The following is a 25753-nucleotide window of genomic DNA, read 5'->3' on the forward strand; positions in this document are numbered from 1 at the left end:
AAGTAATGATAAACTTAGATTCTATTCTTTAAGCTCCCATCTTGCTCTAGTAAACAACTGATGCGGGAGAGAGGTACCACCTTTTTTATCTGTAGGCTTCCTGTCCTTGGTGGGCGGATCCCCTCTCTCCGTGGTGCCGTCATGGCCGTTATCGGTAGGAACTATATTTTTTTCTGTTTAGGTGTTAATGATGGCTTTCGTTTAGCTTTTTTTTATGCAAATCCCATTTCTTTTAGGCGGTTTCTTACAGTTGGGTCACTGACGTTGACTCCAGTTTCCACCCATTCGTTCCTCATTTGTTTTGTTGTGCATTTCCTGTTTTGGAGACATATTGCTTTAAGTTTCCGGTCTTGACGCTTTGATGTTTTCCTTGGTCTACCCAGTAAGTTTGCCTTTAACAACTTTCCCATGTTTGTATTTGGTCCAGATTTTAGACACAGCTGACTGTGAACAATCAACATCTTTTGCAACATTGCATGATGATTTACCTTCTTTTAAGAGTTTGATAAGCCTCTCTTTTGTTTCAATTGTCATCTCTCGTGTTGGAGCTATGATTCATGTCAGTCCACTTGGTGCAACATCTCTCCATGGTGTGATCACTCTTTTTTTAGATGCAGACTAACGAGCAGATCTAATTTGATGCAGGTGTTATTTTTGGGTATGAAAATTTACAGGGTGATTCCATAATTTTTTTCCTCAGATTTGAGTGATTCCATAATTTTTCCCCTATACTTGTTTAAAAAAAGTAACCATTCCTGACTACCACATTTTTTGTTCTTGACTTTTTAGTGTTTCTTAAAGCCAGAAAGTTGCCATTTGAAATGACTTCAGTTTTGTGCCACGTCTGTGATTTGCTTTTTTTCTTCAAAATTAAACAACTGAATGAACATCCTCCAAGTCCGGTGATTCCATAATTTTTGCCAGGGGTTGTAGATGCAGCAGTTGCTAAAGTGTCTAGGAATGCCTCACTGCCATTTGAAGATATGGGGAATTTAAAGAACCCGTTGGACAGGAAAGCAGAGGTCTTTCGTGCACACGTTCAGGTTTTTTTGCGTTTTTTCGTGATAACGCGATAAAACTGCATTAGAAACCGCAGACATATGCATCCTATCATTTAGAATGCATTCTGCAATTATTGTGCACATGATGCGTTTTTTTCCGCGAAAAAAAACGCATCGTGGTAAAAAAAAGCAGCATGTTCATTAATTTTGCGGATTTTCTGCATTTTTCCCGCTATTCTATGCATTTGGAAAAAAACGCATCTAAAACACATGAAAAAAAAGCTAAAAAAACGCATGCGGATTTCTGGCAGAAATGTCCGGTTTTTGTCAGGAAAATTTCTGCAAGAAATCCTGACGTGTGCACATACCCTAAAGGGCACCAGGGAAACGTCAGCAGGGTCCGTTAGACCAGCTGTGGGGCCACCTGCACAGCCGTCGTTAATGGTATGGTTAGACTGGAGGAACAGCTTAAGGAAAAGGCTTCTAGAGAAAGTATCCTATCTCACTTCCCATGATTCAGGGGGCTGCAGCTTTTTTATCGTAAGCAGACTCCAGGCTAGCAGCGAGAACTGCGGCCCTTTCTAATGCTGCTGCAGGGCCCTATGGCTGAAGTGTTGGCCAGGGGATATCCAGGCCAGGTCTAAATTCTGCGGTATCTCTTGAGAAGGAGTTCATCTGTTTGGCCCAGTATTGGATGAGCTCTTGGAGAAGGCAGGGGACAGCAAGAAGTTCCCTAGCCTAGCGGGTCCTTCATATAGGCATGACTTAAGTAGGAGGTGGTCCAGCCATAGGAGGATGTTTAGGGATAAAAGTAGATGGGACAGCAGCAAAAAGAAAGGTAGAGGATATATGTTTGGTTCCTACTGGGATCGCAGGAAGCCGCCCCAATGACTGCTGACCCAGGTGGGGAAGAGGCTTTCGGCTTTCTACCCAGCCTGGTCAGAAATTTCAGACAGTGCGTGGATACATGTCATCAGCACAGGTCTTAAATTTGAGTTCCACAAAATACCTCACATCAGGTTTATCTTAAAACCCACATGTTTTTCACCAGCAGAACAGGCGTTTGAGTCGGAGGTCCAGCAACTACGACAGAAAGCAGTCTTGATAGACGTTTCTGTGTCAGAGAGAGGTAAGGGGTTCTATTCCCTCCCTCCCCCCTTGTTCCTGATTAAGAAACCAGACAGTTCCTGTCACGATTCCCCTGACCGCTGTCACCAATTGGTCAGGATTCCCACCGTGACCGTCACCCCTACGTCACAGATTGAGGTGACTTGAGGCCAACAGACGGCTATCACATGTGCAGGGGGGCTTATCTTAGTTATCCCTCCACTGCTACAATGTGATGAAACAACACACACAAGGCTATTGACCTCTTAGTTTACAGCAGGGGCTTATTCTAGGTATCCCACTGCTTTCAATATACCACAAACTGCAGGGATTTATGTATATCCCGCTTACAGTTCCACTTAACACTTGCAGCTCTCTGGCGCCCCCTTACTCTCAGGTCAGATTAGGTACTGCACCCTGGGTAATTAGTCGCCAGAAAGGCTGCCTGCTATGTACTGGCTATTGGGCACGCTGCAACGACGCGATAACTACTCCCACTCAGGCAGGAACAATAATTATTAACGCCGCAGCCGCTACAACATAACCCAAAAGTCTGCACACTTCTCGCTGCCACCAGCTTCGATTAAACGGGTCCGAAGCTAACCCAACACAGTAGCGTAATTCTCTTCAAGAGACAGGGTACGGCTTTTAGAGCATGGAGAACTGAACTAACATATAATAGTATATCCCATTAACAAATTAGGCAGTGCTTTATCAAAAATATTTTATAAAGATGTTACAAATGAGACAATTGCAAATATGTACATGGGTAATTATAACATAAAGGGAATAAATGAGAAAAGATAACACTCACATGTTAAAAGCATGGCGGACACCCCAGGCTAGTGCAGTTTCCATACATCCCAGTCCATGGGATGTACTCAGCTCTTCCAGGACAATAGGACAAGAAGTCCAGAAGAAGAAATCAAGCAGAAGGCCGAGCTGGGGATGTGTGCCACAACTTAATACCTTAAGGCTTTGACATCACAGAAGGGCTGGCTTATCCAGACCCTCCTCTCTCTACATTCTGAGTACTTCAATCTTAAATTTATCTACTTGCTATAACTTCGCTACAAAACATGACAGAGTCAGACTCAACCTATCATTCATCTCGGATTAACATGAGCATTCTAATGAGATCAAATATGTCCTATCTGGGATACATATTTACAAAGAAAACCCTACTTCTTTACCAGATGGAGTTAGAAGCCCGAGTTTCAAGGGATGGGTACATACACCGAGTGGGAATATGAATATATATTTTCGTGTTCTTAACGTAAACATGGTGCATAATATCGTACAAAAACCAAACAAAGAATCTTTCATGAATTTTGGAGCCATTTTTCCAGTTCTAACTGGTGAAGGTGGGAGGGGTGAGGGACTTTCCTTTGAGCCTGGAATTTACGACCCCAGGGCAATAAAACCCCCTTCTAGCATACAGTCTGTAGCCCAGAGAGAAACAAGTAGAGTCAGCTAGTGAAGGGGGGGTTTAGCCCACCTCATGAGCTGAAGAGCAACTAAACTTATATGATATTTCATACCATATCGTGACAGTTCCTTTCGGACCATTATTAATCTGATGGGTCTGAACAGATTCTTTTTGGTCCATTCCTTTAATATGGAGTCTGTGAGTTCAGCAATAAAACTACTCTTTAAAGATTGCTTCATGGTAGTATCAGATATCAAGGATGCCTGCTACCACATTTCCATACATTCAGATTTCCAGCAGTATCTTAGAGTGGCAGTATCACTTGGGGGTGTGATAAATCATTTCTAGTTTAGAGCCCTTCTATATGGCCTCTCCATTGCTCCCCGAGTATTTACTAAAGTAATTGCAGAGAGAGGTTATGGCACATCTTCATGAGCAGAACATCCTGGTGGTCCCCTATCTGGATCTAGATTCCAAAGACATACTGATAGGGAATTTAGATTGTGAGCCCCATTGGGGACAGTGATGATAATGTGTGCAAAACTGTAAAGTGCTGCGGAATATGTTAGCGCTATATAAAAATAAAGATCATTATTATGACTTTTTGATTATAGGCCATTCGCTCCAGCACTGTACTACTCAATTTGAGGGAGTAATGTTTGTTCTAGAAAAATTGGGGTGGCTTATTAATATCAAGAAGTCACGGTTGCGGCCCCTGAAGGTGCAGGAGTTCCTAGGTCTCGTCCTGGATTCTGGGGTTCAGGAATGTCAACTACCAAAGTCAAAGGTAGACGGTATTCGCCGTCAGGTGCTGAGGGCTGTAAATAATCCATATATGTCCCTTAGGGGGGCAATGTTACTTCTAGGCTTACTCACGTCTTGCATTCTGGACATTCGCTGGGCCCAATTCCATACTGGGGCCCTGCAGTGGGATGTGTTACATAATGATTGTCAGCTGGGAAGATGCCTAGAAAATAAATGTTCTTTGTCTCCCTCTACCATACAGTCCCTGCGTTGGTGGTTACTCTTGTCAAACCTTTGTAAAGGGTTTCCTTGGGTAAGCCATATATCCCGAGTGGTTACTACGGATGCTAGCCCCAAGGCCCATATGGGTGAGGTGTGGGTCCAGAGGGTGTGGACACATTTTGAGCAGGATGCTTCATCTAACCTGAAGGAGCTGTTATCTATGGAATGAGCCTTAAGAAAGCTCTTTATGTCCCTGCTAGGCCGGCATGTCAGTGTTCTCAGACAATCTGTTAACTGTGGCCTACATTAACCACAATGGGGGAACTCAGTCCAGGTCTTTGATAGAGGTGACGGATCGCATTTTTCAGATGGCCCAGACTCATCTGATGTCATTAACATCCCTACATATAAAAGGAAAAGAGAACGTCTGAGCTGTTCTTTTTTTTGTGTTTGTTTTTGTTTTTGTTGTTTTTTTAAGCCGCAACGAGCTCAGGCAAGGGGAATGGGTGTTGAATCAGACTGTCTTCAACCAGATTGTGCAGATGTAGGTTGTTCTGTTTGATGAATCCTGTCATAAATCACACTCTGTGAGTATCTCCAGGCTCTTTATTCACATCATGTCTCAACCTCCATTACATGAATTCCGAATGCAACAACATCCAACAAGTTCCAAAAAAAGAATATAGAACACACATTAAAGTAGTGAGACCCCTAGAGGCCACATGAACATATAACATATTGCTACATCCTTTCTCTTTTAACTAGAGGAACAATAAAAGATACTAAACTAATGTATACTATGACAAAGTTAGAAATTAACCTAGTACGTCCAGTTAGATATAATCTTTGAGGTGCACTGGCTTTTTGCTAATTCTGCCAGCTCTGGTAATATAAGATGTGTCACTTTCTACATCTGGTACATCTGGTAGTTCTTCTGATATTGTCTGTCTCTGGCCAGAGTCCTCACCCTGATGGTCAGCTGTCACTGTTGGTGCCTGACTTGTACTTGCTGCCTCGTTGTCTTGGGTAACAGAAAAAAGCCAAATTTAAATGAAAATCAGATTTCTCTACCATGCTCACAAAACTAGTGTGGGAGCTTCACGGAGAGAATCACTAATATCAATTGAACACTCCACAATATAGAAAAATCCATCAAAAATTGGAGTACATGTCCATAAATACTCAAAGAGATTTTTATTACATTGTCAATAAATACAAAACATATTAGCATTAACAGGTCAATACTACAAATTCAAACAGCCAAATGAGGAATGATGGTAGCAATAAGATGGAAAGACACAGCGTGGATAAGCCTAATGCCAAAAAATACTTATTCAAAGTGCTTAGTGCAATTATTAGCTGGGCCAAGATCACAGTACTGGAAAGTTCCAACACGAATTACAGCAATAGCATAATCAGGTATACAGAGCCCTGCGCATAGGCTCAAGAAACCCTCTCCACAAAGTATATTAATACATATAGATGTGCTTGTAGGACCTTACCCAGCTATTGGCAATTAGGACGCTCCACGCTGTGGCCCCAACGCGCGTTTCGCGTCAGCTTCGTCAGTGGAGAGGGTTTCTTGAGCCTATGCGCAGGGCTCTGTATACCTGATTATGCTATTGCTGTAATTCGTGTTGGAACTTTCCAGTACTGTGATCTTGGCCCAGCTAATAATTGCACTAAGCACTTTGAATAAGTATTTTTTGGCATTAGGCTTATCCACGCTGTGTCTTTCCATCTTATTGCTACCATCATTCCTCATTTGGCTGTTTGAATTTGTAGTATTGACCTGTTAATGCTAATATGTTTTGTATTTATTGACAATGTAATAAAAAAGTCTTTGAGTATTTATGGACATGTACTCCAATTTTTGATGGATTTTTCTCGTTGTCTTGGGTGTCTGGATACTGTTCAAATGGCCATGAATCATCTCTTTCTTGCGTTTTCCTCAAATATCTTCGATTCCTCCTTAGTCTTCTTCCGTCGTCTGTTAGAATTTCGTAAGACCGGGGTCCCAGTTTCTGGACAACCTTTGCCTTTTGCCAGTGTTTGTCAAATGTGGTGCTTGGCTGCAGCCAAATGTTGTCATTTCTCTGGAGCTCAGGCAGATCCTTTGCAGATTTATTGTAATAGAAAGCTTGCCTAGCTTGATTCTTCTGTAATTCAGCTTCGATGTTTCCCAGCAGCTTTGGCTCTAACAGAGGACACGCAGTTGGTACTAGTGTCTTTGTACGCCTACTCATGAGCCTCTGTGCCAGACTGTTGTCTAGGCCTTGGGTGGGTGTGTTTCTATGATCCAGTATCGACAGATATACATCAGCACCCACCTGGTTTGCTTTCTGCATGAGTCTTTTGGCCGTTTTTACTGCTGACTCTGCTTTCCCATTACTCTGAAGATATCTTGGAGAAGACGTCTGGTGTTCAAATTCCCATTTCTTACTGAAAGTTTTGAATTCTTCTGACGTAAACTGTGCCGCATTGTCAGAGAAAACGATATCTGGAATGCCATACCTGGCAAAATGGGCCTTGAGTTTTTTAATCACTGTTCTCGCCCTTGTGTCCTGCACCAAATCAACCTCCCAGAAGTTAGAGAAACAGTCCACTGTAATCAGGTATTCTTTGTCATTCCATGTGAACAAGTCTGTTCCTATTTTTGACCAAGGCCTATGTGGAATTTCATGAGGTTGCAATGTCTCCTTTGGTTGCTTATCATTGCAGGATGCACATATTTCACATTGTGCTATGTAATTTTTTATGTGGTCATTCATTCCTGGCCAATAAACTGATTCTCGTGCACGACGTAGGCATCCTTCCATGCCTAAGTGAGAAGAGTGCAATGTCTTCAATATGCCTCTTCTGAGAACTTCAGGTATAACAGCCCTGTCTCCTTTAAAGATGATTCCTTGCTGCACTGACAATTCATCTCTTATGTGGAAGATTGGTGAGACTTCCCTCGGAGCATGCTGCTTGTATTTTGGCCAGCCCTGCAAGATGACAGTCTTTAAACTCTGGAGACTTTTATCCTTCTCTGTAAAAGTCTGGATTTGCTTGACCTTTTCTTTTGACACTGCAAGGTAGTTACACATATTGATGGTTTCAATGTCTTCCTCCTCATCTTTTGTGATAGGAAGGTAAGCTCTGCTTAGCATATCTGCAATCAGTAAGTCTCTTCCTGGACAGTACCCGATGTCAACATCATATTTCTGAAGTCGCAACAGCATGCGCTGTAGTCTCTTTGGGGCATTTAGTAATGGTTTCTTTGTAATGCTCTCCAATGGTTTGTGATCCGACTAACACTGTTACCCGTCGACCGTAGGTGTACTGGTGAAACTTCTCCATCCCAAATACCACAGCCAGTAGTTCCTTCTCAATCTGCGCATATCCCTGCTCTGTTGTTGTAAGGGCTCTGCTTGCAAATGTAATTGGCTGTTTGTTCTGCATTAATGTGGCTCCAAGGCCTTTTTCCGAAGCATCACATTGTACCACCACTTCTCGATCTGGATCGAAATACTTTAGGGTTGCTGTATCTGCAATGGCATTCTTTACTGCTCGGAAAGCAGTCTCCTGGCTTTCTGTCCATTCCCAGCGCACATCTTTGTGGGTTAGCTGTCTCAGTGGCTCACACATGTCTGACAGATGTCTGCAAAATTTTGAGAGATAATTCACCATGCCCAAAAATCGTTGTACTCCAGAAACATCAGTAGGGGTAGGCAAATCTTGTATTGCTCTCACCTTTTCAGGATCCACTTTGACCCCAGTTGAAGTCAGTCGATGACCAATATAGGCCACTTCTGTCATTTTCAATTTGAATTTGTCCAAATTCAGCTTTATGTTTTTTTCTCTGCATCTGTCCAAAAATTGTATCATCTTCTGATCGTGATCCTTGATTGCAGATTCCATATTTTCACCTTCTCCCACTACTAGGATATCATCCGCTATTGTCTTCACTCCAGTAAGTCCTTCCAAAGCCTGCATCAATTTCTGCTGGAATATCTCTGGAGCAGGTTTTAGTCCCATGGGCATTTTCAGCCATTTAAAGCGTCCGAATGGTGAAGAAAATGTTGTCAATAAACTTGAATCTTCAGTCAGGGCCACATGCCAGAATCCATTTTTTACATCACATACAGAAAATATTTTAGCCTTTGATAAATCTGGTAGAACATCATCTAATGTTGGCATTGGGTAATGATTTCGTTTCAGCGCCTTGTTGAGTGGCTTAGGATCAATACATATTCTTAACTTGCCCGATGGTTTCTGCACTATGACCAAACTGCTGATCCAATCTGTGCTCTTATGGACTGGTGCTATCATGCCTCTTCTCTGTAGATCTTGCAGTTCTACTTTCAGCGGTTGCATTAACGCTACAGGCACTCTTCTTGTAGGTAATCTGGTGGGCTGCACTGTGTTGTCAATTTCTAGCCTATATTTACCTTCAAAGCATCCATCACCTTCAAATACATCAGCATACTCTGCTTTTATTTTCTGCATGTCCAAGTTGTGCTCTGCATTTAGTTTTGGATTTTTTATATCCTGGGCAACTTCAACAGACATAATGTTCTGAGACTGTACTTTTATTAAAATCCAAAGAAATTTGTCTGGCCGCACCCTATACCAATACCGTCTCTCAGGACATCATGGCGCACGTCCTCACCAGGGGGTCCATCCCAGAAAATAGATCCAAAGAGAAATGCAAAAGAGGACAGCGCCACACCAGGAAGTGAAAAAAGCAGCTCACATTTATTCTGCCTTCTGCGGCAACGTTTCGGTCATAAGACCTTTGTCAAGCACAGTACAGCAGCAATCAAACCACCATTATAAACCCTTAAACCCACCCATTAATTAGCTGACAGCCAATAGGGATCATGTAACAAAATAGAAAAAACCAATACCAATATAATCAACATAAATACAAATAAAAACAAAGATACCTGAATGGTAATCAATACATATCAACATCTAGCACCGCATCATCACCTCTGATCGCTTATATTTACATAATACCGCTCATAACGTAGCATAATGTTCCCGACACATAAAACGTAAACAAACCCCATCCTCCTATCCGGGCAATGCATCTAAAGTTGCCATAGCACCGTGTGTCTGCCCACGGGACACACCGCCCAATCCGGACACAGTGTTGGTCCCATGTGACCGCAACCCTCCCAGCAGGCAATGCCGCCCATTGTACAGTCCCACAGGCGCTACTACAACAGTGCAAAAGCCCGGAAAGTGATCCGCCCCCATGCGTCAGAGTCCACCTCCCCATGTGTAACACCGTGGATCCGCAATCAGCAGGGGATATATGGCACAGCGCCAATCCCCACATGAGTCCAATGTCATTGGAGTAACTGCGCATGTCCGGGCTCAGCGTTCCACACAGGCAACAAAGTCTTCCAATATTCCAGTGCGCATGTCCCAATTCCAATATATGACATCCTCTATGCGCATGTCCTCAGTTGATCTTTATTGCACTTGTCACAGGGATATAGTTCTCCATTTTAAATCCACAGCGCACGAAGAGGGATGCATCCGGACAGTATAGATAAATATGTTGCGCAATATCTACCGGATACATAATCCTTATATTTGCTGTATAGAACCTATAAAAATAAATTCTAAAAACACTATACACACAGCAGGATCATATATATATATGTAATGGTAACGCTCTGCATTTAATTGGGGCCACATTCCATACAAATACTAATGGGAAAATATAGATCCATACATATTTCAGATGCCATAAAACTAAGGCTATATTTTACGCCATCATCAATGGAGTAAACAAGTGAAACTCCAGTAATGAGGGCACCCGATATTAGATATAGATACATGCTATACAATCATCAAAAGAATATACCCATCAAACCCATCATATCATCCTTTTTCACAGGACCCAGATATAATGGAATAATGCATATAGCCATTCACATATCAAACAAAAAAACACAAAAAAACTATAATGTGGTTAAAAGCAATATATCGACGAGAATGCTACAATGGATCCACATCAAATTAGAGGAGACAACTTTGCTGATATTCAATATTCAGTCCCCTCGGGGAAAGTGTATCGAGTTCAAATATCCACTTAAGCTCCTTTTTCTTCAAAAGAGAGATACGGTCCCCTCCCCGCCTTAGCACAGGAACATCATCTATTATTTTGTACCTCAACTGATTGACTGAATGTCCAAATTCGTGAAAGTGCTTAGGTACCGGAAGCTCAATACGATTAGTTCTGATAGTACTCTTGTGTTTACTAATTCTAGCTTTGATCTCCATCGTGGTTTCACCCACATAATAGAGGCCACATGGGCAGCTAAGGACATAGACCACAAAATTACTCTTACAAGTGTACCGTTTACGAATCTCGTATTTCTTTCCAGTATGGGGGTGATAAAAATAAGCCCCCTTCAGCATATTGTTACAACATGCACACCCGAGACAAGGGAAATTACCCAAGCTCGGACGGCTAAGAGTAGTTTGTAGGTCCCTCCTTGCGCTGCCCACGTCCGATGCCACCAACTCATCCCTCAGATTTCTGTTCCTTCTGAACGAGAACAGAGGAGGTTGTTGAAACTCATTGATATGAGCATGACCTCTACTAAGTAGTGGCCAATGTCTCCGTATAACCGCTGAGATTTGATTACTCACACCATTGTATGCTGTTACAAACGGAATCCTCTTACTGGATTCTACAGTCACCCTAGGGGTAAGAAGCACATCACGATCTTTCGACAAGACTCTCATTTTAAACCTATCCAGATCAGCCTTAGGGTACCCTCTTTTAAGAAATTTCTGACACATTTCATTAAGTCTCTCATCAATTAGAGTATCACTGGAGACCACTCTTCTCACTCTCAGCAATTGGCTCCATGGCAGAGACTCCACCATACGGCGTGGATGTTCACTAGAAAAATGCAACAGATTGTTTCTGTCCGTAAGTTTAATGAACAGATCAGTATGTAGAAGGCCATCCATCTTATATACACAAGTGTCCAAAAACTGCATCTTAATCTGGGAACAGTCCATAGTGAATCCCAACCCAGGGTGTATATTATTGAGATACAAATGGAATGCCTCAAGCTCACTACGATCCCCATCCCATACCAGGAAGATGTCGTCGATGTAGCGCCGCCAGCCCCTGACATGGCCCCAGAAAGATGAATTGTACACATGGTCGCCCTCCAGGACAGCCATATAGATGTTTGCATATGTAGGGGCCACATTGGACCCCATGGCTGTCCCGCGGCGCTGCAAGTAGAACTCATCCCCAAAGAGAAAAAAATTCCTCCCAAGGATGAATCCCAGCAGCGCCAGGGCAAACCGTGCACACTCCGGAGCCATATCGGAGCCGGCAAGCGCCACACCGACAGCTGACAACCCCCTGGCATGTTCGATGGACGTGTACAGAGAAGTGACATCAAAAGAAACCAACCAAGTGGACTCCTCGACCTGCACACCCTCCAAAGATTTGATAAAGTCACTCGTATCCCTCACATACGAGGGTGCAGATGTGGCAAATCTCCTCAGCAGCTGATCCAAAAAGATCGCTACTTTGTTACATAAAGACCCCCTGCCCGACACAATTGGGCGACCAGGGGGCCTCCGTAAGTCCTTATGGATCTTTGGGAGGGTGTACAGGACCGGGACCACTGGATGTTCTACTTTAAGATATTTAACCAGTTTACCATCAATGAGACCGTCATTGAAGGCCTCATCAATGATATCATCCAATTCCAATTTGTAACCCTGGGTTGGGTTCACCTGTAGCCTCTCATAGACACCCGTGTCAGAAAGCTGTGACCTTATCTCACCAACATATTGGGCAGTATCCATTACCACCAATGCCCCGCCTTTGTCGGCTGGCTTTATGGTAATGGATTTGTTTCTTTTCAATATACCAATTTCTTTACGTTCCGCATAGGTCAAATTAGAACGGCCCCATCTGTTTCCATTACTTTTTAATTTAGCAACATCCGCCTTAACAAACTTACAAAAGGTATCCACAACAGGATCATGTACCGGAGGCACAAAATCACTTTTGTTGTAGAGACCAAACATATCCAAGGACAGATGTGTTGGCGAGGCCAAGGTCACAGCCCTCTCTTTGTCCGAAAAAAATAAAGCTAACTTTAGGCGACGGAAGAAAGCAAAAAGATCATTATCAACATTAAACCAATTGGTGCTACCTGTGGGGCAAAATGATAGCCCCCTAGAGAGCACCCTGGTCTGTAGATCTGACAGGGTAAATGAAGATATATTTACCACCAGGGAAGTTGTTTCGTTCACCTCTTCTTCGTTTTGGACCTGGTAGCCAGACTCTGATTCCCCTTTCTTGTGTTTCCTGCCACCCCTGTGGCCACTCCGTCTCCTCGGGATACGACCTCCGTCGCATTGGCTAAAAAATGAGTTGGCTCAAGATTTGTCATGCCACCATCATCGGTTGAATCGGATTCACCACCTGTAAACCCAAAAGATGTATGTGCAGCTGCTTGCTTATGAGGTTTCCTTGTGCTCCTAAGAGCACCCCTCGATCGTCCTGGTCCTGGTGTGGATTTATTTGGCATAGTATTTCTAAATTGCCAACCATATATCCTGCCGTTGTTATAATCATCCAGATCCCTGAACCATTTGGACCTTTTGGTGTCCTCCAGTCCAGTCCTGAATCTCAGGAGATTCTCCTCAATCTTGCTATTTATGCTGCCAAGATCATCTGTTGAAGTGGCGGTCAAAAGAGCATTCTTAGTCTCATCGCATTTCAGTCCAAGCGAATCAATCTCTTTTTTTAGAAATTCTATATTTAATAACATGATATCAAAAGCGTATTTATTGCCAATAGCCTCAAACTTGGCACAAAACTGCGCATTATTCGGCATTAAGGTGGGTCTTAAATTAGGCCTTAACCCCCTCGGGATTCTCTTGGCCTTAAAGTACTCCACCAATGTCCCAGCATGTAATTCCAACGAGATGAGTTTCCTCCTCTCCATCTCCCACCTCGTTTTCAGCGGTTATACGGAGACATTGGCCACTACTTAGTAGAGGTCATGCTCATATCAATGAGTTTCAACAACCTCCTCTGTTCTCGTTCAGAAGGAACAGAAATCTGAGGGATGAGTTGGTGGCATCGGACGTGGGCAGCGCAAGGAGGGACCTACAAACTACTCTTAGCCGTCCGAGCTTGGGTAATTTCCCTTGTCTCGGGTGTGCATGTTGTAACAATATGCTGAAGGGGGCTTATTTTTATCACCCCCATACTGGAAAGAAATACGAGATTCGTAAACGGTACACTTGTAAGAGTAATTTTGTGGTCTATGTCCTTAGCTGCCCATGTGGCCTCTATTATGTGGGTGAAACCACGATGGAGATCAAAGCTAGAATTAGTAAACACAAGAGTACTATCAGAACTAATCGTATTGAGCTTCCGGTACCTAAGCACTTTCACGAATTTGGACATTCAGTCAATCAGTTGAGGTACAAAATAATAGATGATGTTCCTGTGCTAAGGCGGGGAGGGGACCGTATCTCTCTTTTGAAGAAAAAGGAGCTTAAGTGGATATTTGAACTCGATACACTTTCCCCGAGGGGACTGAATATTGAATATCAGCAAAGTTGTCTCCTCTAATTTGATGTGGATCCATTGTAGCATTCTCGTCGATATATTGCTTTTAACCACATTATAGTTTTTTTGTGTTTTTTTGTTTGATATGTGAATGGCTATATGCATTATTCCATTATATCTGGGTCCTGTGAAAAAGGATGATATGATGGGTTTGATGGGTATATTCTTTTGATGATTGTATAGCATGTATCTATATCTAATATCGGGTGCCCTCATTACTGGAGTTTCACTTGTTTACTCCATTGATGATGGCGTAAAATATAGCCTTAGTTTTATGGCATCTGAAATATGTATGGATCTATATTTTCCCATTAGTATTTGTATGGAATGTGGCCCCAATTAAATGCAGAGCGTTACCATTACATATATATATATGATCCTGCTGTGTGTATAGTGTTTTTAGAATTTATTTTTATAGGTTCTATACAGCAAATATAAGGATTATGTATCCGGTAGATATTGCGCAACATATTTATCTATACTGTCCGGATGCATCCCTCTTCGTGCGCTGTGGATTTAAAATGGAGAACTATATCCCTGTGACAAGTGCAATAAAGATCAACTGAGGACATGCGCATAGAGGATGTCATATATTGGAATTGGGACATGCGCACTGGAATATTGGAAGACTTTGTTGCCTGTGTGGAACGCTGAGCCCGGACATGCGCAGTTACTCCAATGACATTGGACTCATGTGGGGATTGGCGCTGTGCCATATATCCCCTGCTGATTGCGGATCCACGGTGTTACACATGGGGAGGTGGACTCTGACGCATGGGGGCGGATCACTTTCCGGGCTTTTGCACTGTTGTAGTAGCGCCTGTGGGACTGTACAATGGGCGGCATTGCCTGCTGGGAGGGTTGCGGTCACATGGGACCAACACTGTGTCCGGATTGGGCGGTGTGTCCCGTGGGCAGACACACGGTGCTATGGCAACTTTAGATGCATTGCCCGGATAGGAGGATGGGGTTTGTTTACGTTTTATGTGTCGGGAACATTATGCTACGTTATGAGCGGTATTATGTAAATATAAGCGATCAGAGGTGATGATGCGGTGCTAGATGTTGATATGTATTGATTACCATTCAGGTATCTTTGTTTTTATTTGTATTTATGTTGATTATATTGGTATTGGTTTTTTCTATTTTGTTACATGATCCCTATTGGCTGTCAGCTAATTAATGGGTGGGTTTAAGGGTTTATAATGGTGGTTTGATTGCTGCTGTACTGTGCTTGACAAAGGTCTTATGACCGAAACGTTGCCGCAGAAGGCAGAATAAATGTGAGCTGCTTTTTTCACTTCCTGGTGTGGCGCTGTCCTCTTTTGCATTTCTCTTTGGATCTATTTTCTGGGATGGACCCCCTGGTGAGGACGTGCGCCATGATGTCCTGAGAGACGGTATTGGTATAGGGTGCGGCCAGACAAATTTCTTTGGATTTTGATATTGTGTGGGTCCGGTTTGGCCTGCATCCTTGCACATTATGGATATGGATAATACTGCTGGTATGAGTGGTGGTGAACCAGCATCTGCCTGTTTTTCGTATACCGATGAGGATGCTATAAGGATTTTATCTGAGGCTGGGGGAGACAATTCGTATTTAAGCCAGCTGTCCAGTGAAATGCTGAAAACGAGGTGGGAGATGGAGAGGAGGAAACTCATCTCGTTGGAATTACATGCTGGGACATTGGTGGAGTACTTTAAGGCCAAGAGAATCCCGAGGGGGTTAAGGCCTAATTTAAGACCCACCTTAATGCCGAATAATGCGCAGTTTTGTGCCAAGTTTGAGGCTATTGGCAATAAATACGCTTTTGATATCATGTTATTAAATATAGAATTTCTAAAAAAAGAGATTGATTCGCTTGGACTGAAATGCGATGAGACTAAGAATGCTCTTTTGACCGCCACTTCAACAGATGATCTTGGCAGCATAAATAGAAAGATTGAGGAGAATCTCCTGAGATTCAGGACTGGACTGGAGGACACCAAAAGGTCCAAATGGTTCAGGGATCTGGATGATTATAACAACGGCAGGATATATGGTTGGCAATTTAGAAATACTATGCCAAATAAATCCACACCAGGACCAGGACGATCGAGGGGTGCTCTTAGGAGCACAAGGAAACCTCATAAGCAAGCAGCTGCACATACATCTTTTGGGTTTACAGGTGGTGAATCCGATTCAACCGATGATGGTGGCATGACAAATCTTGAGCCAACTCATTTTTTAGCCAATGCGACGGAGGTCGTATCCCGAGGAGACGGAGTGGCCACAGGGGTGGCAGGAAACACAAGAAAGGGGAATCAGAGTCTGGCTACCAGGTCCAAAACGAAGAAGAGGTGAACGAAACAACTTCCCTGGTGGTAAATATATCTTCATTTACCCTGTCAGATCTACAGACCAGGGTGCTCTCTAGGGGGCTATCATTTTGCCCCACAGGTAGCACCAATTGGTTTAATGTTGATAATGATCTTTTTGCTTTCTTCCGTCGCCTAAAGTTAGCTTTATTTTTTTCGGACAAAGAGAGGGCTGTGACCTTGGCCTCGCCAACACATCTGTCCTTGGATATGTTTGGTCTCTACAACAAAAGTGATTTTGTGCCTCCGGTACATGATCCTGTTGTGGATACATTTTGTAAGTTTGTTAAGGCGGATGTTGCTAAATTAAAAAGTAATGGAAACAGATGGGGCCGTTCTAATTTGACCTATGCGGAACGTAAAGAAATTGGTATATTGAAAAGAAACAAATCCATTACCATAAAGCCAGCCGATAAAGGCGGGGCATTGGTGGTAATGGATACTGCCCAATATGTTGGTGAGATAAGGTCACAGCTTTCTGACACGGGTGTCTATGAGAGGCTACAGGTGAACCCAACCCAGGGTTACAAATTGGAATTGGATGATATCATTGATGAGGCCTTCAATGACGGTCTCATTGATGGTAAACTGGTTAAATATCTTAAAGTAGAACATCCAGTGGTCCCGGTCCTGTACACCCTCCCAAAGATCCATAAGGACTTACGGAGGCCCCCTGGTCGCCCAATTGTGTCGGGCAGGGGGTCTTTATGTAACAAAGTAGCGATCTTTTTGGATCAGCTGCTGAGGAGATTTGCCACATCTGCACCCTCGTATGTGAGGGATACGAGTGACTTTATCAAATCTTTGGAGGGTGTGCAGGTCGAGGAGTCCACTTGGTTGGTTTCTTTTGATGTCACTTCTCTGTACACGTCCATCGAACATGCCAGGGGGTTGTCAGCTGTCGGTGTGGCGCTTGCCGGCTCCGATATGGCTCCGGAGTGTGCACGGTTTGCCCTGGCGCCGCTGGGATTCATCCTTGGGAGGAATTTTTTTCTCTTTGGGGATGAGTTCTACTTGCAGCGCCGCGGGACAGCCATGGGGTCCAATGTGGCCCCTACATATGCAAACATCTATATGGCTGTCCTGGAGGGCGACCATGTGTACAATTCATCTTTCTGGGGCCATGTCAGGGGCTGGCGGCGCTACATCGACGACATCTTCCTGGTATGGGATGGGGATCGTAGTGAGCTTGAGGCATTCCATTTGTATCTCAATAATATACACCCTGGGTTGGGATTCACTATGGACTGTTCCCAGATTAAGATGCAGTTTTTGGACACTTGTGTATATAAGATGGATGGCCTTCTACATACTGATCTGTTCATTAAACTTACGGACAGAAACAATCTGTTGCATTTTTCTAGTGAACATCCACGCCGTATGGTGGAGTCTCTGCCATGGAGCCAATTGCTGAGAGTGAGAAGAGTGGTCTCCAGTGATACTCTAATTGATGAGAGACTTAATGAAATGTGTCAGAAATTTCTTAAAAGAGGGTACCCTAAGGCTGATCTGGATAGGTTTAAAATGAGAGTCTTGTCGAAAGATCGTGATGTGCTTCTTACCCCTAGGGTGACTGTAGAATCCAGTAAGAGGATTCCGTTTGTAACAGCATACAATGGTGTGAGTAATCAAATCTCAGCGGTTATACGGAGACATTGGCCACTACTTAGTAGAGGTCATGCTCATATCAATGAGTTTCAACAACCTCCTCTGTTCTCGTTCAGAAGGAACAGAAATCTGAGGGATGAGTTGGTGGCATCGGACGTGGGCAGCGCAAGGAGGGACCTACAAACTACTCTTAGCCGTCCGAGCTTGGGTAATTTCCCTTGTCTCGGGTGTGCATGTTGTAACAATATGCTGAAGGGGGCTTATTTTTATCACCCCCATACTGGAAAGAAATACGAGATTCATAAACGGTACACTTGTAAGAGTAATTTTGTGGTCTATGTCCTTAGCTGCCCATGTGGCCTCTATTATGTGGGTGAAACCACGATGGAGATCAAAGCTAGAATTAGTAAACACAAGAGTACTATCAGAACTAATCGTATTGAGCTTCCGGTACCTAAGCACTTTCACGAATTTGGACATTCAGTCAATCAGTTGAGGTACAAAATAATAGATGATGTTCCTGTGCTAAGGCGGGGAGGGGACCGTATCTCTCTTTTGAAGAAAAAGGAGCTTAAGTGGATATTTGAACTCGATACACTTTCCCCGAGGGGACTGAATATTGAATATCAGCAAAGTTGTCTCCTCTAATTTGATGTGGATCCATTGTAGCATTCTCGTCGATATATTGCTTTTAACCACATTATAGTTTTTTTGTGTTTTTTTGTTTGATATGTGAATGGCTATATGCATTATTCCATTATATCTGGGTCCTGTGAAAAAGGATGATATGATGGGTTTGATGGGTATATTCTTTTGATGATTGTATAGCATGTATCTATATCTAATATCGGGTGCCCTCATTACTGGAGTTTCACTTGTTTACTCCATTGATGATGGCGTAAAATATAGCCTTAGTTTTATGGCATCTGAAATATGTATGGATCTATATTTTCCCATTAGTATTTGTATGGAATGTGGCCCCAATTAAATGCAGAGCGTTACCATTACATATATATATATGATCCTGCTGTGTGTATAGTGTTTTTAGAATTTATTTTTATAGGTTCTATACAGCAAATATAAGGATTATGTATCCGGTAGATATTGCGCAACATATTTATCTATACTGTCCGGATGCATCCCTCTTCGTGCGCTGTGGATTTAAAATGGAGAACTATATCCCTGTGACAAGTGCAATAAAGATCAACTGAGGACATGCGCATAGAGGATGTCATATATTGGAATTGGGACATGCGCACTGGAATATTGGAAGACTTTGTTGCCTGTGTGGAACGCTGAGCCCGGACATGCGCAGTTACTCCAATGACATTGGACTCATGTGGGGATTGGCGCTGTGCCATATATCCCCTGCTGATTGCGGATCCACGGTGTTACACATGGGGAGGTGGACTCTGACGCATGGGGGCGGATCACTTTCCGGGCTTTTGCACTGTTGTAGTAGCGCCTGTGGGACTGTACAATGGGCGGCATTGCCTGCTGGGAGGGTTGCGGTCACATGGGACCAACACTGTGTCCGGATTGGGCGGTGTGTCCCGTGGGCAGACACACGGTGCTATGGCAACTTTAGATGCATTGCCCGGATAGGAGGATGGGGTTTGTTTACGTTTTATGTGTCGGGAACATTATGCTACGTTATGAGCGGTATTATGTAAATATAAGCGATCAGAGGTGATGATGCGGTGCTAGATGTTGATATGTATTGATTACCATTCAGGTATCTTTGTTTTTATTTGTATTTATGTTGATTATATTGGTATTGGTTTTTTCTATTTTGTTACATGATCCCTATTGGCTGTCAGCTAATTAATGGGTGGGTTTAAGGGTTTATAATGGTGGTTTGATTGCTGCTGTACTGTGCTTGACAAAGGTCTTATGACCGAAACGTTGCCGCAGAAGGCAGAATAAATGTGAGCTGCTTTTTTCACTTCCTGGTGTGGCGCTGTCCTCTTTTGCATTTCTCTTTGTACTTTTATTAAGTCCATTGCCTGAACTGCTTTTACTCCCAGTAATGGTACATGGTTACCACCCTGTAACACGGTAAATTCAACTCTATAACTCTTTCTGTTACATGGGTTTCGTATTTTTAGCTTACATGTCCCCATTGGTTTCAGAACACTTTTGTTGTACATCACCAGTACCTTGTCAGTTGGCTCAATAGAAACCTGTTTGTTTAGCAGATCAAATGAAATTACATTGCAGCTTGCTCCACAATCCAGCTGAAATCTAATGGGCTTCTCATCCAACAAGAATGTTGCATAAAGCTGCTTGGCATCCTTCACTACTGACTGCCCGACTACATTGACTTTCTCTGTTGTAGACTGCATTTGTAGCCATGTAATGTCCTCTGCACTGTCAGTGTCTGGTGTCACAGTGTGGAGCTGTCTGTACTGTTTGCCTCTTCCTTGCCTGCAGACAGCAGAGGAATGATTCTTCTTGCCACATGACCTGCAGGTTTCCCCATATGCTGGACACTTGGTTTTGTCTCTCTCATGTCTTTTCCCACAATACTTGCAGTGGACAGTGTTTATAGGGTAGTCTGGTCCTGTCTTTCCTTTCATAGATACTGCATGTACCTTGTCATCATCATTCTCACTGGTGCCTGCCATCATCTTCAGGCTGTGCTTTGTGAGCTCAGCAGCCCTGCAGATTTGCATACATTTCTCTAAAGTCATGCCTTCCTCTCTCAGTAATCTTTCTTTGAGATGACTGTCCTTTATGCCACACACCATTCTGTCCTTGATTAGACTGTCCCTGATCTCTCCAAAGCCACATGTTTCTGCAAGTCTCCTCAGCTCTGTCAGATATCTGTCCACATTTTCACCATCCTCCTGATGTCTTGTGAAAAACCTATATCTTTCCACTGTCTCATTCTTCTTTGGGTCACAGTGTTTATCAAATGCCTGCACAATGTCTGCTAGGAGGAGGTTGTCTGTGTCTGGGAGCAAGGTGTGGGCTAATTCTCTGCCATTTTCCCCAATTAGGTAATAAAACAGCTTTACTTTCCGTTTGTCATCAGTGGGGCCCACAGTCAGATCCACATACAGTGTAAACTCTTCCTTCCAATGTCTCCAAGTCTGGGACAGATTACATGAAGTGACATCCAGTCTCTGAGGGGGCTTCAGACCAGTCTCCATTTTTCTGTACTGTCAGGGAATCTGTACTTACAGTTGCAGTGATCTGTGCAGTTCCACCCTCATATAAGCTCTAAGAATTTGCAGGTTTTGTGCCCGGCTGCCACCATGTTCTGTTTGATGAATCCTGTCATAAATCACACTCTGTGAGTATCTCCAGGCTCTTTATTCACATCATGTCTCAACCTCCATTACATGAATTCCGAATGCAACAACATCCAACAAGTTCCAAAAAAAGAATATAGAACACACATTAAAGTAGTGAGACCCCTAGAGGCCACATGAACATATAACATATTGCTACATAGGTGTTCCCGGACATAGATCTTTTAGCCAACAAGGGGAACAAGAAAGTGCGGCGGTTTTGTTCTTTAAACCCCAGATAGGATCCACATGCTGTGGATGCTCTCCTGATCCCATGGGACTTCAAGCTTGCATATGCCTTTCCCCTGATAGCCCTGATTCCTTTATTTCTAAGGAAGATACGGGAAGACATGGCATCTGTGATTCTGATAGCTCTGTTCTGGCCCAGAAGACTGTGGTTTCCCTGGCTAAGAAAGATGTCCGTCACTAACCCGTGCCTTCTCCCAAAGCTCCCAGATCTCCTCTCACAGGGTCTGATCTTCCATTCACGAGTGTCCAACCTACATCTGACGGCGTGGAGTTGAGAGGGCACTGCTGCGGGAGAAAGGATTTTCTCGGAGCCTAGTAGAAACTTTGCTAAAAAGTAGGAAGGCATCCACGACTAGAATATACGCTAGAACCTGAAGAAAGTTCCTGTCAGTCTCTGGGGCAGAGATTGGGGGAAAGATAAGATAAACCAGGTGTTGGAGTTCCTACAGAGGGGCTTGGAGATGGGTCTGGCCACGAGCACCCTTAAAGTTCACGTGTCGGCATTAGGAGCCCTGAATAATTGTGATCTAGTGGGTAATTACTGGGTATCCAGGTTTATTAAAGAAGCTGCTAGATCTTAATTGGCCTCCCCCTCACTCGACTTTCCCCTCTCCAGTCTATCCTTAATGCAGCAGCCAGGGTCGTCTATCTAGCTAATTGTTACTCATACGTCTCCGCTCTTTGCCAGTCATTACACTGGCTGCCCATTCATTACAAGATACAATTCAAAGTTCTTGTTCTCACCCACAAAGCTCTTCACAGTGCGGCACCCCCTTACATCTTCTGCCTCATTTCTGTCTATCGACCTAACCGACCTCTGCGCTCTGCAAATGACTTTCGACTAACCTCTGCACTAATCCGTACCTCCCACTCCCGACTCCAAGACTTCTCCCGTGCTGCGCCAATCCTCTGGAATGCTCTACCCCAAGAAATTAGGACCATCCACAATTTGCATAGTTTTAGGCGCTCCCTCAAAACACATTTGTTCAGAGCGGCCTATCATGTTCCCTAATCAGTTATTTTGCCTGTGTAGCCCATTCACTACTTCCATCTATCCCCCACTCCCTGAAGATGGCTGGACCATCATTGTAAACACATCATTGTAAATACACACCTGTACTTTGTATCTCCCCACCTCATTGTAGATTGTAAGCTCTCACGAGCAGGGTCGTCTTGTGTTACTTTAATTATTGTATTAACATTTTTACTTATGACTGTTGTGATTGAAGCTGTTAAACTGTAAAGCGCTGCGGAATATGTTGGCGCTATATAAATAAAGATTATTATAGATCTAGGCCCATCCTTAAGCAAAAATTGGTACCATGGAATTTGAACCTAGTGCTGACCGCATTGATGGAAGCTCCATTCAAACCTATTGAAGTAGCCCCGATAAGAACTCTATCTCTGAAAACGGCCCTTTTAGTTGTGCTGAATGGCTCGGAGGATTAGTATGTCCGTATGTAGACCATATGTAGTAGTATGGCCGTATGTAGACAGCCTCCATATACCCTGTTTAGGGACAATAGGGTTGTTTTGAAGCCGGATCACCTGTATCTGCCAAAAGTGGCTTCCAAATTCCACAGTCTGCAGGAAATAGTCCTTCCTTCCTTTTGCTCTAACCCGGCCTATCAAAAAGAAAGAAAACTCCATTCATTAGATGTTAGAAGATGTCTCCTTACTTATATTTCAGTAACTGACCCTTGGAAGAAAGAAAACTCCTTATTTGTGTCCTTTCAGGGAGTTAGGAAGTGGCTTAGAGTTTCCAAAAGTACCTTAGCCAGGTGGATTAGGGAGGCAATTTCTTTGGCATACACAGCAAGTGGCACTGCAGTTCCAGAGGGCCTAAAGGCCCACTCAACCTGAGCTGTGGTGACATCCTGGGCAGAGAGGTCGGAGGTGTCGATTGAGTACATATGTAAGGAGGCTATGTGGTCTTCTCCATCCACGTTCTTCAATCATAGACTGAATTTGGGTGGCTCCTCCGATCTCACATTTGGGAGAAGGGTGCTTGAGGCGGTAGTCCCTCCCTAGATTCTTTACATCTCTATAATTCTCGCGTGGTGCTGTCATGGGAGACCGAATAAATGCTTAGCTATTTACTGGAAGCAGTGTTTTTCAGAGCCCATGAAAGCACCCTTATATTTCCTCCCTTTCACATGTGGGTGAGTACTCATCTGAGCTTGAAGCTTAAGCTTGTGTGGAAATTGTATTTAGTGTAAGATGCTGTATATTTTGTTACTAACCAGGGAGGTCCTCTCATGCTCTGTAATCCAACTGACGTGGGAAAGAGGTGCTGCCCTTTTATGTCTGTAGGTTTCCTGTCCCTGAAGGGCGGATCCCCTCTCTCGTGGTGCTGTCATGGGCTCTGAAAAACACTGCTACCGGTAAGTATCTAAACATTTTATCCTCCTCAGATAAAGCAGCATTTTGGAGTTTTGGAAGAGGGCAGATGAGAGAAGATCTCCACATATTCCTGGTGCCAAATCCCCTCCTTAATCCCCACAGCTAAATGAATACCGAGGGGGGAGACGTGGCACGTCATGGCTACTTTAGCAAAGCAGCAAAATTAGGACCTATGGGATCCACCCACAAGGCTATTCAACCCACTATCTAGCTGCTTGCCACCCAGAGCTTTATGAACAGCTCTCTGAATCAATGAGTAGAGCCCCTCTTCTACCTCCCCATCATCCATAGTTACCCTTGTAGGGATTGACTCTCAAAGGCATTAGGTAGCATTGCATTCACACCACCAATGCGGGTTTGGTCCAAATAAGAGCAGTTCTGTTGCATTCCACAGGTCGTACAGTATGGGGGGTGGGTGTAATGAACTATCCTAAACAGAAATCCATAGCTCTGTCCAGTCTTTAACCAAACAAACAGCACTAGCTGATGCTTGCAGCTCTCTGCACATGGTGCTGTGCAGACTTTGCTCAGGGAGTCTCTGGACTGCCTCTGTTCAGCTCCAAGACACATCATGTATGCTCTGCTTAGCAGCAGTCTTGACTAAAGTTAGTACTTAGCCTGATCCTGTGCAGAACTCCCCAGGTGCCTCTAATCAAAACCTGTACAGCTAGGATTTAACCCAGTACCATCTGACTTTGCTACAGCGTGACAAGTTTGAGCAGATTCCTGAGCATTGGGATCACTTAAATGGGGTCTAAAAGATTGGCGATAAAACGTTTGGTTCCATATTTCATGTCATGATTTCAATGTAAATCCCACAACAAAGGGATTCAGACGAAACCCCTGATGGAACTGTAGAATTGCGGGAAACGCGAGATGCAATGACGAGCAGGAGGCAGAGCAAGAGTTAAAAGGGTTTATTACAGGGGAACTCCACGCAGGGAAATAAAGGGTTATGAGGGAAGTATAACTGAATATGGTATCAGGATAAGAACAAATGTTTATGAAACAGGTAAACTTATCAGTCTGATGGTTTCTGGGCTGTGGAAGCTTGAAATCCCACGGTAGGGTCACAAGTGATGCATGAAGTCTCTGGCCTGATCCTGAAGGAAGTTGATGCACTGTCTCCTGACAGATATGGCGTATACTGGCTCTCCTAGGCGAGGTCCAGCATCAACGGGGTAATGTATGTGCTGAAAAGTAGTCTGAGGTTCCGCCAGCATGTGTCTCAGTTCAGTGGCGGAGGCGGGGGTGAAACGACCAGACTCTGTGTGATTCACCTGGTCAGATTTAGGCCGCGTGCTTGTGGCAGTCAGCGGAACGTTGTGGAATGGATTCTCAGTCACAAAGGTAAGTGGGCACACAGATGTACGTTCCTCACAGTCAGCATGCGCAGGGGCTTGGGAAGCTGCAGTGTGGGCCTGTACTTTCGCTTCACTCCACGGAGTGTGTATCCACCTTCTCCTGCTGCGCACTCTCTTCCAGCCTAGTGTCACATTCCCACGCACCGTCCCTTTTATCCCTGACACGCCCCCTACAGTCTAGTGCAAAAGTATGTCTGGGTCAGAAAGCTTTCCCCCCAGCAACAATGGTGACAGCCCCGATAGTTCTGACACAAGCGAGGTATCACTGGCCCGGTCCATCTTCCTACATTCCCCCTCTCCTTTTGCTCGCCGTTCAACGGGCAAGTGTTCTTGTAAAACGCGATGGCAAT

Source organism: Ranitomeya imitator, chromosome 9, assembly GCF_032444005.1.
Source record: "Ranitomeya imitator isolate aRanImi1 chromosome 9, aRanImi1.pri, whole genome shotgun sequence".
Taxonomy (NCBI): Eukaryota; Metazoa; Chordata; class Amphibia; order Anura; family Dendrobatidae; genus Ranitomeya; species Ranitomeya imitator.